Genomic DNA, 21,981 nt, shown 5'->3' with positions numbered 1-21,981 from the left:
ATGGCAATTGTAGCTTTCTCCTGGGGAGGGGTAACTGGCCACAAGAAGGTTGTAGTTAGTTCAGACCTCCCAGTGGATTGTTTGTTGGGCAATGATTTGGAGTCATCACAATGGTCAGAAGTGGAGCAGAGGACTCATCTGGAAATGTTAGGTTTGCCAGCACATGTGTTTGCTGTGACTAGGTCACAGGCCAGAAGATGCCCCACTGAACAGGTGCTGGATCCTGGAACAATGGACCAGACACCTTCCAAGAAAAAGAGCAGTAGGGTTAAGGCTGTGCCTTCCCCCTTGCCCCAGGTTGTGGATCAAGTCTCAGAGGAGGCTGACCTGCAGGAATTGAGGGAAACTGAGCCTAGAGAGTTTGAACTTGATCAAGTTGAATTCTTGGGTTCAGGGGGACCCTCAAGGGAAGACCTGGGGAAGGACCAGTTAGGCTGCCCTTCTCTTGAACCCCTCAGACAGCAGGCTGCTGCTGAGGCTGCTGGGAACGCCACAGGTACCCACAAGGTATACTGGGAAGATGGACTCCTGTACACTGAGTCAAGAGACCCCAAGCCTGGCATGACCAGGAGGCTGGTTGTACCCTTGTCTCAGAGAGGTTTCCTACTTACCTTGGCCCATGAGATTCCCTTAGCAGGACACTTAGGCCAGACAAAGACTTGGGACAGGCTTGTCTCACACTTTCACTGGCCTCACATGAATGAGGATACCAAGGAGTTTTGTCGCTCCTGTGTCACTTGCCAAGCCAGTGGTAAGTCAGGTGGCACAACAAAGGCCCCCCTTATACCAATGCCTGTGGTGGGGGTGCCCTTTGAAAGAGTGGGGATTGACATTGTTGGTCCAATGGAACCCCAGACAGCATCAGGGCACAAGTTTATACTGGTGGTAGTGGATCATGCCACCAGGTATCCTGAAGCTATTCCACTTAGGACCACCACAGCCCCTGTGGTGGCAAGGGCCCTAGTTGGAGTGTTCTCCAGAGTGGGCTTCCCTAAGGAGGTTGTCTCTGACAGAGGTGCAAACTTCATGTCAAGCTATTTAACTGCTATGTGGAAGGAGTGTGGTGTCAATTACAAATTCACTACACCCTATCACCCACAATGCAATGGGCTTGTTGAAAGGTTCAACAGGACCCTAAAAGGGATGATTCATGGACTACCTGAAACACTCAGGCGTAGATGGGATGTCCTGATGCCCTGCCTTCTGTTTGCTTACAGAGAGGTCCCACAAAAGGGGGTTGGCTACAGCCCTTTTGAACTTTTGTATGGGCATCCTGTGAGAGGCCCCTTGTGTTTGGTGAAGGAAGGATGGGAGAGACCTCTCAAAAAGCCTGCAACCAACATAATGGACTATGTACTTGGTCTCCGCTCCAGGATGACTGAGTATATGGAGAAGGCATCAGAAAACCTTAAGGCCAGTCAAGAACTTCAAAAAGCTTGGCATGACCAAAAGGCTGTCCTGACTGTTTATCAGCCTGGACAGAAGGTGTGGGTGCTGGAGCCAGTGGCCCCAGCAGCACTCAAAGACAAATGGTCTGGGCCCCACACAATCCTTGAGCAAAAGGGAGAGGTCACCTACCTGGTGGACCTTGGAACTCCCAGGAGTCCCCATAGGGTACTCCATGTCAACAGGCTCAAAGCATATGTCGACAGGAAGGACATGAGCTTGCTCATGGCCATAGATGAGGGACAGGAGGAAGAGAGTGACCCTCTCCCAGACCTGCTCACTCAGAATCCTGATGATGGGTCAGTAGATGGTGTTGTCTTTTGTGGCAGCCTCTCTGAACATCAGCAGAAAGACTGTAAACAGGTTCTTCAGTCTTTCAGACATATGTTCTCTCTGACACCCAGTCAGACCAATTGGTGCACCCATGAGGTTGACACTGGTGACAGCCTGCCAGTCAAGAGTAAAATCTACAGGCAGCCTGATCATGTTAGAGACTGCATAAAAACTGAAGTGCAGAAAATGTTGGAATTGGGAGTCATTGAACCCTCAGATAGCCCTTGGGCTAGTCCAGTAGTTCTAGTGCCAAAGCCTCACACCCAAGATGGTAAGAGAGAGATGAGGTTTTGCGTAGACTACAGGGGTCTCAATGCAGTCACTAAGACTGATGCCCATCCAATACCAAGGGCAGATGAACTTATAGATAGATTGGCTTCTGCCAACTACTTAAGTACATTTGACTTAACAGCTGGGTATTGGCAAATCAGGTTAGCTGAGGATGCCAAGCCCAAAACAGCATTTTCAACCCCTGGTGGGCATTATCAATTTGTGGTAATGCCCTTTGGTCTGAAAAATGCACCTGCCACCTTCCAAAGGTTGGTGAATCAAGTCCTTACTGGGCTGGATGACTTCTGTGCAGCATATCTAGATGATATTGCTGTCTTTAGCTCCACCTGGGAGGATCACCTGGTCCACCTGAGGAAAGTGTTAGAGGCTCTGCAAGCAGCAGGCCTCACTATCAAGGCCACCAAGTGCCAGATAGGGCAGACACAGGTTGTATACCTGGGCCACCTTGTAGGTGGAGGCCAGGTTCAGCCACTGGAGAGCAAAATACAGTCAATCAGGGACTGGGCTCCTCCAACCACCCAGACTCAGGTTCGAGCTTTCTTGGGCCTGACTGGATACTACAGAAAATTTGTCAGGAACTATGGTTCCATTGTGACACCATTAAATGAACTGACAAGTAAGAAAATGCCAAAAAAGGTTCAGTGGACAGCAGGCTGTCAAAAAGCATTCGATGACCTAAAGCAGGCCATGTGCACAGCACCTATCCTTAAGAGTCCAGACTACTCCAAACCATTCATTGTCCAAACAGATGCTTCTGAGTTGGGTGTGGGAGCTGTTCTTTCTCAACTGAATTTTGATGGTCAGGATCAGCCCATTGCTTTTATAAGCAGAAGGCTGACCCCCAGAGAGAAGAATTGGTCAGCTATTGAGAGGGAGGCCTTTGCTGTGGTTTGGGCCCTGAAGAAGCTGAGGCCATACTTGTTTGGCACTCACTTCAAGATTCAGACCGACCATAAGCCCCTCTTGTGGCTAAATCAGATGAAGGGTGAAAACCCCAAACTGCTTAGGTGGTCCATTTCCCTACAGGGGATGGACTTTACAGTGGAACATAGACCTGGTACTGATCATGGCAATGCCGATGGGCTCTCCAGATATTTCCACTTAGAACAAGAAGACTCACCTGGTCAAGGTTAGCTTATTGTCCCAAAGTTTGGGGGGGGGTCATGTAGGAGAGTAGGGTCTGCAATCCTATGATCACCCAGATTTTTTTGCTTTTGTTTCACTGGTTTACGACTTTCTCTGGCTGTGGGCCTGCCAATCAGACCCACAGCCTGGCTGTTCTCTTTCTAAATTACTTCATGTACCCTAGGTGCATCTACCAATTGGTACTGGGCCACCTTATCAGACCCTGTAACTCAGGGCATAGGTGTACCCAGGGCTGCCAGGGGCTGCAGCACGTATTGTGCCACCCCTGGCTGGCCTCCTAAATTTGACACAACTGGCTGCATGACAGCTGGGGCAAAGTCGTGTAATCACCCTTTGCTGTAGGTGTAGTATACCTATACCTAACCCTAAAATGGACACACAGATTCCTATCAGTCACTCCTATGGCAGGCCTTGACAATCCTGAAGGCAGAGTGCTTGGAATCGTGTGAGATGGTGCTCTGGCATGAGCTGAGCCTGTCTGCAGCTTGCGGAATCAAGTCCTAATAGCTGCTCCATGATATCGCATACCATATACTCTTAAGGGCATTATAATCCTCGCGGTTAAATGCTATCTTTGGTATTGCTTTATCAAAACATGTCGAGTAAGGTGTCATACGAATTGGAATACTAACCCCTCGCCAATTCTGGCGACGGGGTTAGCATTCCACCCTTCTAGAGGGACACGACATGTATGTAACTGTGAACCCCGGTTAAAGTTAACTGAAGCCTCAGCTCCACAAAATGGATGCTGCCACCACAGACACGAGTCTGACCCCCTACAGCTGGGAGTCCTTCCAGCGAGGGGAGCCTGGACAAAGGGTTTCCTGTCAGGGGCGGTGCTAGCACCGTCCCAGACATGGTTTTGTGTATCCTGGGTAGGCAGGGCTTTACAGGAAGGTGACTGCTGAGTGGCACCCCGGTGCTCACTACGCATAGGCCGGTCTGAACCAGTTCCAGGGGCACACCAGCCCCTGGCCTGGGGAAGTCCGGCATGGCTGAGGGGTGTAACCACCCCCCACCTAGTCCCACCCATAGGCAGGACCTAGTCACCGGGTCAGCCCCCTTTTTTAGTATAAAGATGGGAGCGGGCCCCCTGTTAAAATTAGATCATCTTTGGAATCAAGATACCACTTTCTTCGAAAGGACTTCACGATTTCTTCTTCAAGATTCTCCCTTGTGGCTAAGGAGTAGTCACCCTGCATCCGCAGGCACCATCCTAAAGAACACTGCGGCCTGCTGCAAGTCCTTCATCACGAATCCGACGACCCAGCACGACGAGACCCGGCTTCCCTGGCACCTCTGACCTCTACTCACCTCTACAGCAAAGCTGAGAACCGTGAGTGCGACGAGACCTCAAGGGACCGACGATCGCCAAGACTGCACGACATCTTTATTGCAAGCCCACCGAGTCTTCCACTGGTGAGTGCTTTGGGGTCCGAGAAGCCCCAACCCTGCGCAGCTCCAGCACCCAAGATCAGCCTCCCTGCATCTCCACGATCGGCGTGGGGCCCTTCTGCTGTTTGCTGTGCACCGCGTTGTTTGGCTACTAGCCGGCTGGCTTGTGGCCTTCTGAACGACGCCCGACGACAACTCTTCTGCTGGTCTGGTTGCTCCAGGCTGGCCCTTGCTTCCTTCTTCAAGAGAGGCACCCCGGACCCTCCTGGTCCACTCCAGACGCCATTTTAGGTCCACCGCGTGGGCTTGAATTTGCCAAGGCTTTGTTGCCCAATCCTGGGTCCAGCGACGCCGACAGCTTCTATCTTCGTGGGACAGCTCGATCCTCCATCCTGGTCGCCGACAACGCCTCCTGGTCCGTGAGATCTTCGAGTCAAGCGTCACCCACTCACCTAGTCGAGGTGGCTACCATCCGGTGCCCTCCTGGTGCCCACTGACTACTGGCTAGTAGTCTCGAACTTGGTCCCCTCTGCTTTCAGGTGTCATCTATCTTCAAGATCCAGGCTTGGATCCGACTGAACTTTCTTCACTGGTCACCGGCCAGCATCTTTTCTTCCGGCTCCTGGTCCGTCTACGAGGATTCCCGACGTCTTTTCAGACCTATGCAGCTGCAGCCCCTGGGCTAGGTAACTTCGGCATTTCGGTGCCCCAGCATAGCCTCACTATCCAAGGGTCAGAATCTACTTTCGTTTTCTCCCTACCAGGTCGGGTTCGCCCGAGAACACTAACTTTCTATTTCCTAGCTACCATAGACTTTTGTCCCGCATCTCGCGTGAGAGTGCACACACTGCACCCGAGTCCCCTAGGCCTCCTAGACATAATCTAACGATTCCCTAGTCAAGTCCTAGCGATTCCAAAAGCTATTAGTACTGTACTTACCTGCTAGGAATTTCGCATTCCACTTTCAGAGTATATGGTTTTCCGTGCCCCTCGGGCATTTGTATATACTGTGCTAACTTAAGTATTTTTGTAAGAGTTTTGGTTTGTGCTTAGTACCCTGTCCTCATAAAGAGTACAGGGCTGTTGTGATCTTTAAATAAATAACTGTTTATTTTCATAACACTTGTGTGGTGTCCTTTCACTTGGTATTCAAGGGGTATATGTGTGGTAAACAGCTGGCTTAACACGCCCTCTCGAGTCTTTAGCCTTAGACTACTCGTATCCACGCTACTAGGATAGCTGGTCTATAAGGTTGACTTACAACCAATCATCAATAAGGGTTGCTGGACTGATACATAGTGTTCACTAGAATAGTGAGCACTGCATATCAGGCCACCTTCTCACAGATTTCCAGTGAGATTGTCTACTGTCATCACGATGCTGGAAAGCCTTTAAATGCACGAGTCCGTGCCCATTCCACGAGGGCGGTGGCCACATCCACTGCACTGTTTGGAGGAGTGCCAATCCAGGATATCTGCCGAGCAGCAACCTGGGCATCTACGCACACCGTCACCAGGCGCTACTGCTTGGAGGCAGCCGCAGAATCGGATGCGGCAGTGGGAGAGGCGGTACTGCGGAATACCATCCAGTAACGGTGAGCCTTTCTTACATCCCTCCATCCATAATCTCTTGTTTACAAAGTCACATTTTATATAAGTATGTATATGTGTATATGAGATTATGCCTCATTTTCTAATGGTATTGCATGATTATGTAATGTATCAGGAAAATGTGCTTTGTTTTTTCACTGCTCGCTATTCTGATTCAGGCATGTGAATCTATGAAAGATCCAATACTGGAGTAAGAAAACAAGTTACTTACCTGTAACTTTAGTTCTCCAGTATTGGTATCTTTCATAGATTCACATGCACCCACCCTCCTCCCCTGAGAGGCTCACCTCGGATTTAGCACAAGAAGTGTGTTATATGCACAAGTGCGCGAAAAATCTGAGGGGCAGAAGGTTCTCTCAGGAGTGTTCTAGAGGGTGAGGAGCTCTGATTGGTTCAGGGAAAAGTTTGGGCCTTTTTTACATAACAAAGGCTATGGGTTGCAAAAGGGAAATGGGCCTAGGCCTCTTTTCAGTTTGCTATACTACTAAGCACTGCTTTTTTATATACCGGAGACTCCCGTCTCGACGACGGGGAATGATTCAGGCATGTGAATCTATGAAAGATACCAATACTGGAGAACTAAAGTTACAGGTAAGTAACTTGTTTTCTTGCTCGTTAACACTGGTACCAGCCTCCTGGGAAGGCCAAAATCTACTGAGTTACTTTGAACTTGTCTCGGATAAGCTACGCTTTTTAAATTTGATTCGTTTTGACTTTACTGCCACAGCTTCATGCTTCAATATTCTATATCCTTTTGGAGATGTAGGAACATGAACTTGAGTAAACTGCAGAAATATTGCTTTGCTTTTCTGTTTAATGACATGTTTTATAAAATGTTTTAACCCTCAACTAGAGAACATGGCATCAACAATAAAAATCAATCACAGAAAATATACTATCCTAAAATGTCATATCCTGTCATGAATAATAACATTTAAAACACTTTAAAACAAGCACTGGCGTTGCCAATAGGTTTCTCATTTGGAAAGTTGGAGCTATTGATTTTGTAAATGACATTTTATATTTATATATTGTTATTGACAATGCCAATAACGATATATAAATATAAAATGTAATTTACAAAACCAATAGCTCCATCTTTCCAAATGCGAAACCTATTGGCAATGCCAGTGCTTGTTTAAAACGAGTCACGCGCCATTGAGTCACAGTTTGTATTCATGCGGTAACATCAAATATTGCATTTATGCGGTAACATCAAACATTGTATTTATGCGGTGACATCAAACAGCTCCCCTCGCACAGGGGCGGTCACTGCCTTCGTGGCTGGGGACAAGCAGATGGTCTGCCTGTTACCTCAATGCCTGTCTTTGACGCCTCGTGCTTAGCCTGTATCTGATACACATTGCTGGCGATGACAGCTATATTCCTTTAATTACGTCTACACCCCCCTTTTTACCCTAATGATTCTCCATATCGACCAGTGCCGCTCTGGCTGGTCAGTCAATATCTCTTTGCAACAAATATCTGCGCATGCTTTTTCTCGCAAGAAGACTGGTGCACGCATGCAACAAACGCATTTGTAATAAGACATCAGTCAGCTCTGTTAGTCCCGTCATGTGTGTTTTGGACAGAGGGACATAATTTGACTTTGCGCTGTCTTCCAGCCTGGACATTACAATACATGGGAAGGCAGGGATGGACTTTCCCTAGAAGTGGGTGCCTCCCCCAGAGTCACGTGCTCCCGTTTTGTTTTGAAAGGCTCCCTGACTCAGTACTTCTACTCAGATGTCAAGCAAATGTTTTGTTTTGTGCGCGTTCGCTTTTTTGTGATTGGTGATGGGGATGGTGGGCGGGGGAGGGGTTGTTGAAGGGATCTAGGAGAAAGGGAGAGACAATTGCGGTGCTGTGCACGCATGAAACATCTTTTGTGAATAACACTAGCGCCAAAATCCGTTTCTAATTCTCTGTGTTCACTGCTAAGCCCTTGCTTTTTTTTCTCTCCCTGTCTAGAGGTCTAGAATCCGAGCATGCCGTGTTTATGTAAAAGTGCAGCGTAGGTTAAAACAGTGCCATTAAGATTTAATGGTGGAGCAGAGGAAGCGTGCTGCTTAAATTAGTGCATCAGTGGGACGTTTCTTAGTGAATGTAATTTAATGATTTTTACACACTGACTCAGATTTTATGAACGGAGGTTTCTTTTTTTCCAAGTGATACATGTGAAGCGTCTGCTGGAGGATTTTCACATTCACAAATCTGACTTAATTAATTTTCGCTAATTCCTTTAATGCTTCAGGGTGACTGCCCAATGACGTCAGCGTCAGTCATGCATGTGACAATAGGGTGATGTAAAATAAGCGTTTCACATGGGACACAGTCCCAGAAATATGTGAAATACGATGACATGGGGGTTCCCCGTACTGGAGCACTAGAGCTGTTTTCATTCAGACATGCATCTTCTCGCCCGCCCTGCATAACGATAAAAAGAATTCCAAGAATACAAACCTGTCACGTCCACTAACGAATGACAATCAGGCTCCAAGCAAGTAATCTGCATAAACCTCTATTAAAATGAATTGCAATCAATGCGAGTTTGGGTGTGTAATACCTCTCAAAGCTCTTGAACAATGGCATTTAGATGCCAAATTTACGTTGGTGGCGACCTCGACTGCAGACGCTGTACGTTCGAGAAGTGTGAAGACGGCAGCGAGCAATGGCGCTATCTTTATTATTGTCGGTTTGGGGGTCTCACCGTAGCGTGCTGGTAACCAGGGTTGTGTGAGTTGTTACGTTGCGCTACTACCCCTAGAGGGAGGCCAGTGGTGGGGGTGGGTGGGGGAGTTTTATCGGCTTCGAAACCCGCAATGTGACCACTGGCCCTTGGAGAACTGAAAGAGACATCAGACCCCGCTCGTACCAAATGCAGTCTGCAGATAATTATACAGCTGATGAAAGGTGGCAGCAGGGGCCACGGGCAGTCTAGGACACGAGATGGAACAATAAAGAGGCAGAATTTTGGGGGTAGAAAGACACTAAACCACTGGATAAGAAGAATGCGAGCAAGGGGAGAACACGAAAGACAATTAGAGACAGAGAGAGGAAGGACAGTGGTGGGAAAATAGAGAGAGAGAGAAGTAGAGAGAGACACATTGCGACAAGGGAAGAATAAGATCGAGAAACAGATCGAGCTAGACAGTCGCGCTGAGAGTAGAGCGAGAAAGAAAGAGTGAAAAAAAGCGGGAGAGCAAATGGAAGAGAGACAGGGCAGAAAAAGCGTGGCATAGAGAGAAAGAGACGACAAGGGAGGGAGAAGCGGAGTGCGAGTGAGGGGAGGAGAAGTGTGGCAGGCAGATGCGCGGAGGGAAGCCGGATAGGGGCGGGAGAGCCTGGTGGGGGGGCGGGAATGCGAGCGAGGGGAGGAGAAGTGTGGCAGGGAGATGCGCGTGCTTGTGTGGTCACGTGACCCGCTTTTGTGGTCACGTGACTCACATGCACTGTGAGAAAACCGCAGTGGTCGATCAAGCCCTTTAATTTCCGCCTATTTCATTCGCAAGTGAATGATAATAGGCGAAACCTAAAAAAGAGTACTGGCAGAGGGAAGGATCGGACGAAGACCTCATTTGAGGTAGAATTCGTTCGAAGTTGTAACTTTGTATTTCAGAAATAGCTGACTGAATAAGTTTGCTCTAGCATCAGACAGTGCTAGACAAACAAAGCATAGTTTGTCTAAAATACGCACTTTAAAAGGCAGATGTTACCAACTTCCGATAATTGATCTGACCTGTAAACCGTCTTTTAGAATAATAAACAATCTTTTTGTGACTGAGGTTTACCGTCATGCACAGGATTAACTGCAAATTGAAAGGTTTTTAAGTTGACAATGTTGAAAGTCTAAACTAAAGCTAACATTTAACATTCAGTCTTCAGGGATGTGGAATTCCTACAGCCCGGCGCCCAGGACATATTGTTTGGGGTCAAGGGCAACAAGTTTTAATGTGTATTTTGTCCTTGGGACAAGTAGGCCCAACCCCCTGCAGCACAAACCCTTTGGCTGCCAGTTTGCAGTACCACATTAAGGAACAGGGCAGGGTACTGCCTGTAGTTTAGTTAATATTTGTGTGCATGTGTTAACGCTGTTCAAACTTGTATTTATGGTTCATTAATTGAAAGCCTTTATTAGTAGGGAGAGCTCTCTAAGCAAATGTACATTATGACTGCACTACTGATAGTGGTTCCAGTAGGGAGAGGTGTGGCGCCACGGCCTGGGCGACTGACTCTGGAATCTGGGGATCACAGTTCGATCCCTGGGGCTGGCGGCAGATTAGCTCAGCACCATGTGACTCTGGGCAATAGCTTGCCTAATTTTCTCGACGGCCCCCAGTACCTGGAGACCCTTAGAGGTGATAGTTCGCGCTTTACAAATGTGGATTATTATTAATATTATTATTATTATGAAAATGTGTGCACACGGTTTCAAAGTTTAGCAACATGAGGCTATGCATGATGCTCACAGAATGCTCTCTGATTAGATGCAAATATTTGCAGCAGCTTGAAAGCAACATTAATGTTTCTTTGCATTCAATATAAAATATTCAAAAAAAATGAAAGTAGGAAAATAACATTTTCCCAAACCACTGTAAAATTTCAGGTACCATTTCTTTGCAGCATCATTTAGTAAAATGTGTTGATGCATGCTAGTATTTCCCAAAAATATTCATATTGGAAAATTCTTGTAACCAGTTTCAATAAGATTATGGGAAACAAAAATAAACAAGCCTTGCCAAAGCCAGTAGGTCTGACATTGGTGGTCAGCTTTTTATTTTTGGCAATGCGTGACTTGTTTTGGCATGGCTTTTGTAAAACCTTATTGATGTGAGAGCTGCCGGGCCCTCAGCATTATAGCAAACATTGGCAAACGCAAACATTGTTTTTGGTCTCAAAGAGCACACAATGCCACATTAGTTACTGGTACTGAACAAAACTACTTTGTGTAACGATATACTCCTTGTGAAAGAACAGAATGCTGTCAGTCACAGTGAAGCCAGCCGATTCAGAGAGAGCGAGAGAGAATTTTAATAAATACAAAAGGTCATGGTTAACGCCAGACCGAATTAGGGGCCCACTTATTAAAGAAAGTCTCAAAAGTGCACCTTTGGTATATGGCTTTCGTGAATTCAGAAGAACTTACATTAGTATGACAAAAAATTGTACTTCTACAAAATATTTGTGAACTGCATTTTAGCATGAGCAAATATGCATGTGCAGATTTGCTCATGTGAAAACCTGGATGTTTGAAAGTTAATTTTCCCTCCAACGACTTTTTTCCCCAACTCTGAAAGAAGGTTTACGTATGCCACTCTGAAGAGTAAATTTCCAACATTTCTCAGTATGGGAAAGATTAGAGAAGATTTGTTGAAAACCCTAAAACATGCAAGTTAGTAGGTTTGCACAGACTCAATAGGGCATTCCAAGCCTGGAATTACTGCTTACCACCATCTTCAGTCCAAGTATGTGGAGCTGCGGAAACGTGGCAACATAAAATGGTTACTAGTATTCAAACACTACTATGGGATATGCCTTGGCATAATCAGAGAGGCTATATAAGAGCCCTTATGTAATGAGATTGCTGCCATAATTTGTGACAGCACTACATGGCACCAAAGGGACAAGTGGATTTTCTTACAGGACAAGTAGATGTATGAAGCAACCTGCCCCATGGACAAGTAGATATTTTAATAAATTCCACACCCCTGAGTCTTTTAAAATGTCATTTGGTTGACTGAATTCCAGTATTCTATTTCTTTTAGCGATATGTATGAGTTTTTGTGTCACTTGTAAGTTAAAGTAAAGGCAACCTTTGCACTCTCCAAATGAACTTAATTTAAGTTTTACTAATTCTCTTAAGGTGACCGATCTATCATTTAAAATCTAGTAACCCATTTTATGATAGCTGCAAGTCCAGCCAGATTAGTGTCTAAGTACTCCAACTGGGGTCGATTTGCTCAGAGAGCAAAATAAACATAATCGTTCGAGGCATATGAGCAGTAGATCATATGCTATGCATAGATCGCCATCTAGTGTTGGGTTCGGATGTTTGCACGTTGTTTTTCTTCTAAGAAGTCTTTCCAGTCACGAGATAGGTGACTCCTCCTTTCGGTGATAGTGTGCATGGGCAACAACTCCATAGTCAGATTTTTTTTTTTTCCGCCATCGGGTTTGGACGTCTGTCGTTGCACTCTGGTTCGACACCGTTCCTTCGGTTTTCTTCGGTACAGCAAGATACTCAGTCTTGATGGTATTGTTTTCGATCGCGTCTTCCTTTCTATCTCGTATCGTAATTACTTAAAATAAACTTTCGAACAAAGTTCGTGGAAGGCTGTCAGGCATACCTGCGTCAGGTCGACCTGCAGTCAATGGAACAAACTCCCTTCAAATTCTGCCCTCTGTGCCATGCGAAATACCTGTGCACAGACTCACACAAAGTGTGTAGTCTGTGTTTGTCCCCAGAACACAGAGAACAAGACTGCGACGCGTGTCAGGCTTTCCGCTCCAAAAAACACTTTTCAACCGTCGGGCTCGACGTCGCGACATGCAGAGCCAGCCAACAAGCTCCATTCCGGAAATCTTCGAGTCGGACGAAGAGTCCGGCGAGGCCATGGGAACAGAGGAGGAGGAGAAGCAGGAGCCAGTCGCCATCTCAGAGTTCGACTCGACCAAGAGGAAGACATCCCACATGGTCAACGTACCGAGAGTACACCTCCCCCCTCATCCCAAGAGACAATTTCAATTAAAAAGAAGGCTCGGATCCAACCTCGGGCCCTGGTCAGCACCGAGATCACGCTTCAGACACCCCACCCTCTGGCTCGGCACCAAAGCCTACCAAAAAGCCTTCAAGCTCTGAAAAGACTCCCTTCAAGCCCATTTTGGAGACTAAACCTTCGGGGTCGAAACATAAGTCCGGAGCCGACTCCCACCGTCCGGCACCAAAAAAATCATCAGATATGTAGACATCAATGGTTTCGACTCTGGTGCCGAAAATTTTGGTGCTGAACAGACAGAACTGCAATGAAAAAACTACAAAGCCCAGTTTCGATGCCCCAATTGACAAACCGGATCAGAAATAAAAAAATTGTATATCCATCCACAGACTGGTCATATCACCAATAAAGTGGCTTTAAAAAGGACTGATGCAGAAGAATACCACATCCCTTTAAAGAAGAGATCTGTTGGAACTAACCCTTCCCCTCCTCCTCTTCCTCCACCTCTTCTTCCTTCATCACCACCTTCTCCTCAGATTCAATCAATTTCGCCTGAACATTCACCACCACATATACCGGACAACCAGAGTGATGGGGATTACAAGACCCATGGGATGATTATAACACCAATTCGCCCAGATGATAGTGTAGGCTACATCAAGTTACTGGGTAGAGCTTCCAACTGCCATGGGGTGCAGCTACATAAGGAGTCATTAACAGATGATTTCCTCTTTGAAACCCTCAGTACCACACACAATTCATCACATACACTATCCATACTTAAAGGGATGGTCAGGCCTGTAGATGACATTTTTAATGACAGTCAGAGCTTGTATTCTTACTCCTAAAATGGACAAGAAGTACAAGCCAGCACCATCTGACCCAGTATATATGAGGACAATTGCCACTAGACTCCCTGTTTGTGTCTAATGCAAGAAAAAGAAACAAATCCCAGACAACAGGATCTGCTCCACCTCCTGATAAGGAATTAAAACTTATTGGGAAAAGGGTAGCTTCTCAAGCAGCCAATATCTGGCACGTCTCCAACACTCAAGCACTGTTAGCGAGATACGACCGTGCACACTGGGATGACATGGAACATCTGATCCAATATTTACCCCCAGAACACAAATCAAAAGCACAAGATCTGGTTCATGAAGGGCAACTTATTGCTAACAATCAAAGAAAATGCTCTTTAGATGCTGCAGACACTGCTGCTAGAGCTATAAACACTAGTGTCCTTTTAAGGAGACATGCCTGGCTCTGTATATCTGGTTTTAAACCGGAGGTTCCATCCTCCATTTTAAATATCCCATTTGATAAGGAACATTTATTTGGCCCAGTGGTAGATTCTTCACTTGAGAAAATGAAGAAAGATACTGAGGTAGCCAAATCTATAGGAGCCCTTCAGTCCACACAGGGTCGTGCTTCCTTTCGATATTCCTATTACTGAGGAGGTTAAAAAAATACCTCATCAGAAGCCAGCTCTATCTATAAGGGCAATAACCAACCCTCGCCATCTAGGGCTCATTTCAGGGGAGGTTACAGAGTTAACAGCTGAGGCCGGGGTTCAAACACACGCAACTCCCCCACCAACACAAAGCAGTGACTTGGCTTTATTTCCCCCTGACCACTCAACACCTATCAGGGGAGTACTGTCAGATTTCAACCCAACCATTAGATTCCAGCTCGAACTTGCGTACAGCTACTGGGAATGATGTCATCCTGCATCATTATCGTTCCCCATGCCAGACTGCACATGCATCCACTTCAAGAATGCTTAGCCAGTCAGTGGAACCAGCCACAAGGTCTATTGACGGATCTAGTGTTGGTAAGCGGCTGTACTCCTCGCTCTCTGCAGTGCTGGAACACACAAAATGTATCAAAAGGACGGCTGTTCATAGACCTGGTTCCACGGATAGCAATGACAGCGGACGTGTCCCTCACTGGCTGGGGAGCTCATCTTTAACAACAACACACAGTGCAAGGCTTGTGGAGCCAACAACAAAAGTTGCTCCACATCATCCACCTAGAGCTGCTTGCAATATTTCTAGTACACAAGGTGTTTCAAACTCAACTACAGGGCAAAGCTGTCCTAATTCGCACAGACAACATGACAGCATGTATTACATTCAAAAACAGGGGTGGGGGGCAAACACACACACTCTCTCCAATTGTCCCACTTAGCTTAAGACATCTGGAGGTGGGCCATTCACCACAAACTTTTATCTCCCAGCAGTCAACAACCAGATTTCAGATCTCCTAGGTAGACAGAGACACGAATGGGAACTCCACCCTCAGGTCCTCCTTTCATACTTTCAGCGTTGGGGAGTCCCTCACATAGACCGGTTTGCCACATACCAAAACGTAAAATGCCCAAACTTAGCGTCCAGGTATCCACACCCATTGTCCAAAGGCAATGCACTATGGATGAATTGGTCAGGGATATTTGCTTATGCTTTTCCACTTCTCCCACTCATTCCATGAGTGGTTTGGAAACTAAACCAAGCTCCCCTGACACTAATCCTAGTTGCTCCCACATAGGCACGTCAACCTTGGTTCACAACCCTATTGGAACTTGAAGGAGAGTAGGGTCTGCAATCCTATGATCACCCAGATTTTTTTGCTTTTGTTTCACTGGTTTACGACTTTCTCTGGCTGTGGGCCTGCCAATCAGACCCACAGCCTAGCTGTTCTCTCACTAAATTGACATGTGTACCTTAGGTGCATTATCCAATTGGTACTGGGCCACCTTATCAGACCCTGTAACTCAGGGCATAGGTGTACCCAGGGCCTACCAGGGGCTGAAGCATGTATTATGCCACCCCTGGCTGGCCATCTAAATCTGACACAACTGGCTGCACGACAGCTGGGGCAAAGTGGTGTAATCACCCTTTGCTGTAGATATAGTATACCTATATCTAACCCTAAAATGGACACACAGATTCCTATCAGTCACTCCTATGGCAGGCCTTGACAATCCTGAAGGCAGAGTGCTTGGAATCGTGTGAGATGGTGCTCGGGCATGAGCTGAGCCCGTTTGCAGCTTGCGGAATCAAGTCCTAATAGCTGTTCCATGATATCGCATACCATATACTCTTAAGTGCATTATAATCCTCGCGGTTAAATGCTATCTTTGGTATCGCTTTATCAAAACATGTCGAATAAGGTGTCATACGAATTGGAATACTAACCCCTCGCCAATTCTGGCGACGGGGTTAGCATTCCACCCTTCTAGAGGGACACAACATGTATGTAACTGTGAACCCCGGTTAAAGTTAACTCAAGCCTCAGCATCACAAAATGGATGCTGCCACCACAGACACAAGTCTGACCCCCTGCAGCTGGGAGTCCTTCCAGCGAGGGGAGCTTGGACAAAGGGTTTCCTGTCAGGGGCGGTGCTAGCACCATCCCAGACAGGGTTTTGTGTATCCTGGGTAGGCAGGGCTTTACAGGAAGGTGACTGCAAGTGGCACCCCGGTGCTCACTATGCATCTGCCGGCTAGAACCAGTTCCAGGGGCACACCAGCCCCTGAGCTGGGGAAAGTCCGGCATGGGAGAGGGGTGTAACCACCCCCCTTCCTGGTCCCACCCCTAGGGCAGGACCTAGTCGCGTACCCACCCCTTTCTTTAGGATAAAGGCAGGAGCGGGGACCCTTCCAAATTAGATCATCTTTGAATCAAGAAACTACTTTCTACGAAAGGAACTCTCGACTTCTTAAGATTTCTCCCTTGTGGCTAAGGAGTAGTCACCCTGCATCCGCAGGCACCATCTAAGAACTCTGCGGTTTGCTGCACGTCCTTCCTCCGGAATCCGACTGACCAGCTCGACGAGACCCGGCTTCCCTGGCACCTCTGACCTCTACCTACCTCTACAGCTAAGCTGAGAACCATAGGTGCGACGAGACCTCGAGGGACCGGCCATCATCAGAACTGCACGACTTCTATCCAGCACGACCGCCGAGGGATCCTCTGGTGAGTGCTTTGGGGTCCGAGAAGCCCCGACCCTGAGCAGCTCCAGCACCGAAGTCCAGCCCCCCAGCATCCACGAGATCTGCGTGGGGCCCTTCTGCTTTTTGCTGCTCACCGCGTTGTCTGGCTACTAGCCCGCTGGCTTGTGGCCTTCCCGACGACGACCAACGACATCACCACTGCTAGTCTGGTTGCTCCAGACTGGCCCTTGCTCCCCTCCAAAAGAGGAGCACCCCGAACCCTCCTGGTCCACTCCAGACGCCATTTTAGGTCCACCGCGTGGGCTTAAATTTGCCCAGACTTGTTTCCCCAATCCTGGGTCCAGCCACGTCAACAGCATCAACCATCGTGAGACAGCTCGCACCGCCATCCTGGTCGCCGACAACGCCTCCTGGTCCATGTGACTGCAGAGCCCAGCGTCGCCCACTCACCTGGTCGAGGTGACTACCATCTGGTGCCCTCCTGGTGCCATCTGATCACTGGCTAGTGGTCAAAAACTTGGTTCCCTCTGCTTTCAGGTGTCATCCATCTTCGATCCAGGCTTGGATCACTTCGAACAATCTTCACTGGTCGCCTGCCAGCAACTCTTTCTTCAGGCTCCTGGTTTGTCAACGAGGATTCCTGACTTCTTTTCAGACCTATGCAGCCGCAGCCCCTGGGCTAGGTAACTTCGGCATTTCGGTGCACCAGCATAGCCTCACTATCTAAGGGTCCAGATCCACTGTCGTTTTCGACCTACCTTATCGGGTTCGCCCGAGAACACTAACTTTGCTTTTACTAGCTCCCATAGACTTTGTCCCGCATCCCGCGTGAGAGTGCACACTCTGCACCCGAGTCCCCTAGGCCTCCTACTAGTAATCTGAAGGTTCAGTAACGTAGTCCTAGCGATTCCAAAGCCTATTAGTCCAGTACTTACCTGCTAGTAATTTCGCATTCCACTTTCATAGTATATGGTTTTTCGTGCCCCTCGGGCATTTGTGTAAATTGTGCAACTTATTTTCGTAAGAGTTTTGTTGTGTGCTTAGTACCCTGTCCTCATAAAGAGTACAGGGCTGTTGTGATCTAAATAAATACACTGTTTATTTTCATAACACTTGTGTGGTGTCCTTTAACTTGGTGTTCAAGGGGTATATGTGATGGTGTAACAGCTGGCTTAACACGCCTTCTAGAGTTTAGCCCGAAGACTGCTCTTGTCCATGCTGCTAGGATAGCTGGTCTATCGGTTGACCAATCACCATAAGGGTTGTTTGGACTGATACATAGTGATCACTAGAATAGTGAACACTGAATATCAGGCCAACTTCTCACAGAACTCTCAGTAGTTCCTCATCAAAAACTACGTTTTACACCCAAACTTCTCTCACAGAGCCATGGAGACATAAAACATCCAAAGAGACTAGGCGTCCTACCACAAGTGCTTGCTTGCAGCAACGTGTAATCGGTTTGTGCTATACTGTAATAACCACATCAAACCGCTTGATGCTTCTGTACAAAACATTATATGTTTGTTATATCTACAATGCTCCAATTTATACTACCATACGCTTACATCTCGCTGCAATAGCTGCATACCTCCAGAATAGACAGCATCTATCGCTTTTTAGAGTGCCTGTTATCAAAGCCTTTATGGAGGGACGCAAAAGAGTCCTTCCCATGAGAGGTCCATGTGCTCCAGTATGGAATCTCAACATTGTTCTCACCAGGCTAATGGGTCCACCCTTTGAGCCATTGCACAAATGTAAACTGCAATTTCTCACATGGAAAGTTGCTTTCCTCGTTGCTATAAAATCACTCGGAAGAGTGGGTGAGCTTCAGGCATTATTTATAGGAGAACCGTTTTTACAAATACATCAAAATAAAGTGGTTCTTCAGACTAATTCTAAATTCCTTCCTAAAGTCATTTCTGCTTTTCATATCAATCAATCTGTTGAGTTACCTGTGTTCTTCCCTCAACCAGATTCGGTGGCAGAACATGCACTACACACATTAGATGTGAAGAGAGCATTGATTTATTACATAGAAAGGACAAAACCTTTACGTAACACTGACCAACTTTTTGTTGCTTTTGCTCCACCACACAAAGGCAATCCCATATCATAATCAGGTATTGCAAGGTGGACAGTCAAGTGCAGTCAAATATGCTATGCAAACGCTAAATGAACGTTAACAGTTACCCCTAGAGCAAACTGTACAGGCAAACTGGGGGCTTCTATGGCATTCTTTGGAAATATACCCATAGATGACATTTGCAAAGCTGCAACATGGTCTACACATCACACATTCACAAAACACTATTGTATAGATGTGTTAGCAAGACAACAAGCTAGGGTGGGCCAAGCAGTTTTACCTACACTATTTCAGACCTCTGCAATAGATACAGGTTAATCATCGCTTTGGGAGGTAATTGCTTTATAGTCTATGCATAGCATATGATCTACAGCTCCTATGTCTCAAACGGAAAATGCTACTTACCCAGTATACATCTGTTCTTGGCATATAGAGCTGTAGAGTCATATGCGCCCACTAACCTCCCCGGGTACCTATACCTGTTGCAGTAAGATTTTATTTAGATACATGCATTCATGGACATCTTCTTTTACTACTCCTACAAACTCCATTATCACGCTCTGCGGGAAAACAGTCTAACGATGGAGTCGATGCCCATGCGCACTGTCACCGAAAGGAGGAGTCACCTAGCTTGTGACTGGAAAGACTTCTTTGAAGAAAAACCAAGTGCAAACATCCGGACCAAACACTAGATGGCGATCTATGCATAGCATATGACTCTACAGCTCTGTATGCCAAGAACAGGTGTATACTGGGTAAGTAGCATTTTCCTTTCCCTTCTGTTGTATTGAAAAGTGAAAAACTTTGTTAATGGAGGAACGCAATACAATAAAGTAGGTTGTGGGGGCCTTTTGCCTTTATACATTTAGTAAATGTAACCTTGAAGGCATGCAATCTTGATGCTTCAAAAATCAAGGCTTGCGTTTGTGCCGTACTAATATTTCTCTGATGTTTTTGATGATGCTCTAAATACATTCTAGACCATTGTTTCCCAAACAGTGCTCTGCGGACCCCCAGGGGTCCGTGACACATTCCCAGGGGGACCGTAGGCAACAGTTTTAAAAGCACAGAAACATTTCTTGTATAATTAGCAGCTTTCCAGCAACAATAAAAGTGTTAAGAGAATGCCAGTGATTAATGTAATTGCTGGAGAGCGAGGAGAGTTTTGTTCAGTGGCAGCTTTGATTTAACTAATGTAGCACCAAGGGTTAATGTGCCTACTGCAAAGAACGTGTAACATGCATCTTAAAAAGCAGCATTTTATATGCCTAGGTTCGTGGTTACTGCTTTTGTCACAGAGATTCTTTTGTTACTGTGCACTTCATATGTGACAATCGTAATCTAGCAGAGGGACTTTTAAACTGTCATCAAAGAGCTGCTTGCAAACTGTATGGTACCAGTTAGCCACTTATATTTTGTCCCAGTTATTGATTATCCTGATGCTGCTAAAAAGATATATTTGGGTGGAAATACATATTTAATGTTAAAGTCAATGCTAGCCACTGTTTTATGCTCTGAATCCTGAGTTTGTGCTTTTCCAGACCAAGCACTCTTTAAACATTTTATATACACACTGATTTGCATGTATGATTCAATGTCTCTATATATGTGTGATGAAAAGTGATCTGACATCTATAATGGTATGAGAGATGCTACAAAACAAATGAAATACATGTGACAGAGGGGCTATTACTTCAATATAAAATACTAAGGACCAGATGTACGATCCGTTTTTATATGCGCGAACGGGTTCGCGAACCTGTTTGCCCATGCAAAAACCTATTGGGCCATGTACATAGCCTATTTTGCGAGTCGCAATTTGTTTGCGACTCTCTGAATTGGTTTTGCAACTTGCTATTTAGAAGGGGCATTCCCTTCTAAATAGCGAGTCTCAAAACCATGTATAAATGTTTTGCAGTCGCAAAACAGTCACAATTACCACCTACTTCAAGTAGATGATCATGCATTCACAAATGGGAAGGGGTCCCCAGGGGACCCCTTCGCCTTTGCAAATGCATGCAAAATTATTTTTAAAGGTCAGGCAGTGGTCCCAGGGACCTCTGCCCTTAGAAAATGAAACGAAAACGTTTCATTTTTTTCCCCTTTTTTATGCCTGGTATAAACAGGCTGCATTTTTTTAAAAAACTGCTTTATTTAAAAGCAGTCCGAGACATGGTGGCCTGCAGAGCCCAGCAGGCCACCATCGCTGGGAGGGCTGGCATTCCCAATTGGTTCGCAAATTGCGAGAGGCTCATTAATAATAATGAACCTCGCAATTTGCGACCCCATTGGGAATCCTAAACAGTGTGAAACACACTGTTGTACATTTCATTTAGCCACTCGCAATTTGCCACTCGCAATGTGTCGCCAATTGTGAGGCGCTAAATGAAATGGTTGTACATCTGGCCCCAAAATCCTTAGTACTTTGAGTATTTATTCTGTGTGCACACGTGTGTATTTTTTTTTTAATTACTGTTTTAAAGTTTGAAATTTAACTCATACAAATTGCTTGGGGGTCCCCGGCTTCCAGTGGTGACTCAATGGGGGTCCTCGGGAGTCAAAAGTTCGGGAACCACTGGTCTAGACCACATCTTGTAGTGCATTGTCTGATGTTAACAATGCTCAGTGAATCTCCTAGCTTTTGCACAATCAGATAAGCACTTTTGAATACAGAGCCTTTGTTGCCTTTCATTTTTTTGCTCCTTCCTGATTGAGAATTGAAACTGATGCTCTGCAGGCCTTGAGATGCACTACATTGCAGCAACTGTGTGCTTGTAGGTCTGTTGATACACTTGGGCTTTCCATTTGTCTATTTTATGCTGGCTAAATTGTATTTTGATTTTTCAACCTGCACAACTCGTGAGTTTTTAGGAATATGGGCTAAAGGAGACGAGCCACTGCAGGAGACTATACTGTACTCCACTATGTACAGATTTACTTCGATTGGAGCTTAACGGTTTGGCCCACAAGGCATTTCACTTTGAGATCCTGGCTACGTCTGCTGC

The 21,981-nt window shown here is 46.3% G+C and overlaps 1 protein-coding gene across 3 annotated transcripts in view; it reads left to right on the top strand.

The window, feature by feature from the left end:
• CCAR2 (cell cycle and apoptosis regulator 2) overlaps positions 1 to 21,981 on the top strand; it is a 405,097-nt gene that overhangs the window by 268,391 nt on the left and 114,725 nt on the right. The window lies entirely within an intron of this gene.

Source organism: Lissotriton vulgaris, chromosome 11 (assembly GCF_964263255.1).
Source record: "Lissotriton vulgaris chromosome 11, aLisVul1.2, whole genome shotgun sequence".
NCBI classification, from domain to species: Eukaryota; Metazoa; Chordata; class Amphibia; order Caudata; family Salamandridae; genus Lissotriton; species Lissotriton vulgaris.
The sequence above is the reverse complement of the archived record's forward strand: the minus strand, read 5'-3'. Positions and strand labels throughout refer to the sequence as shown.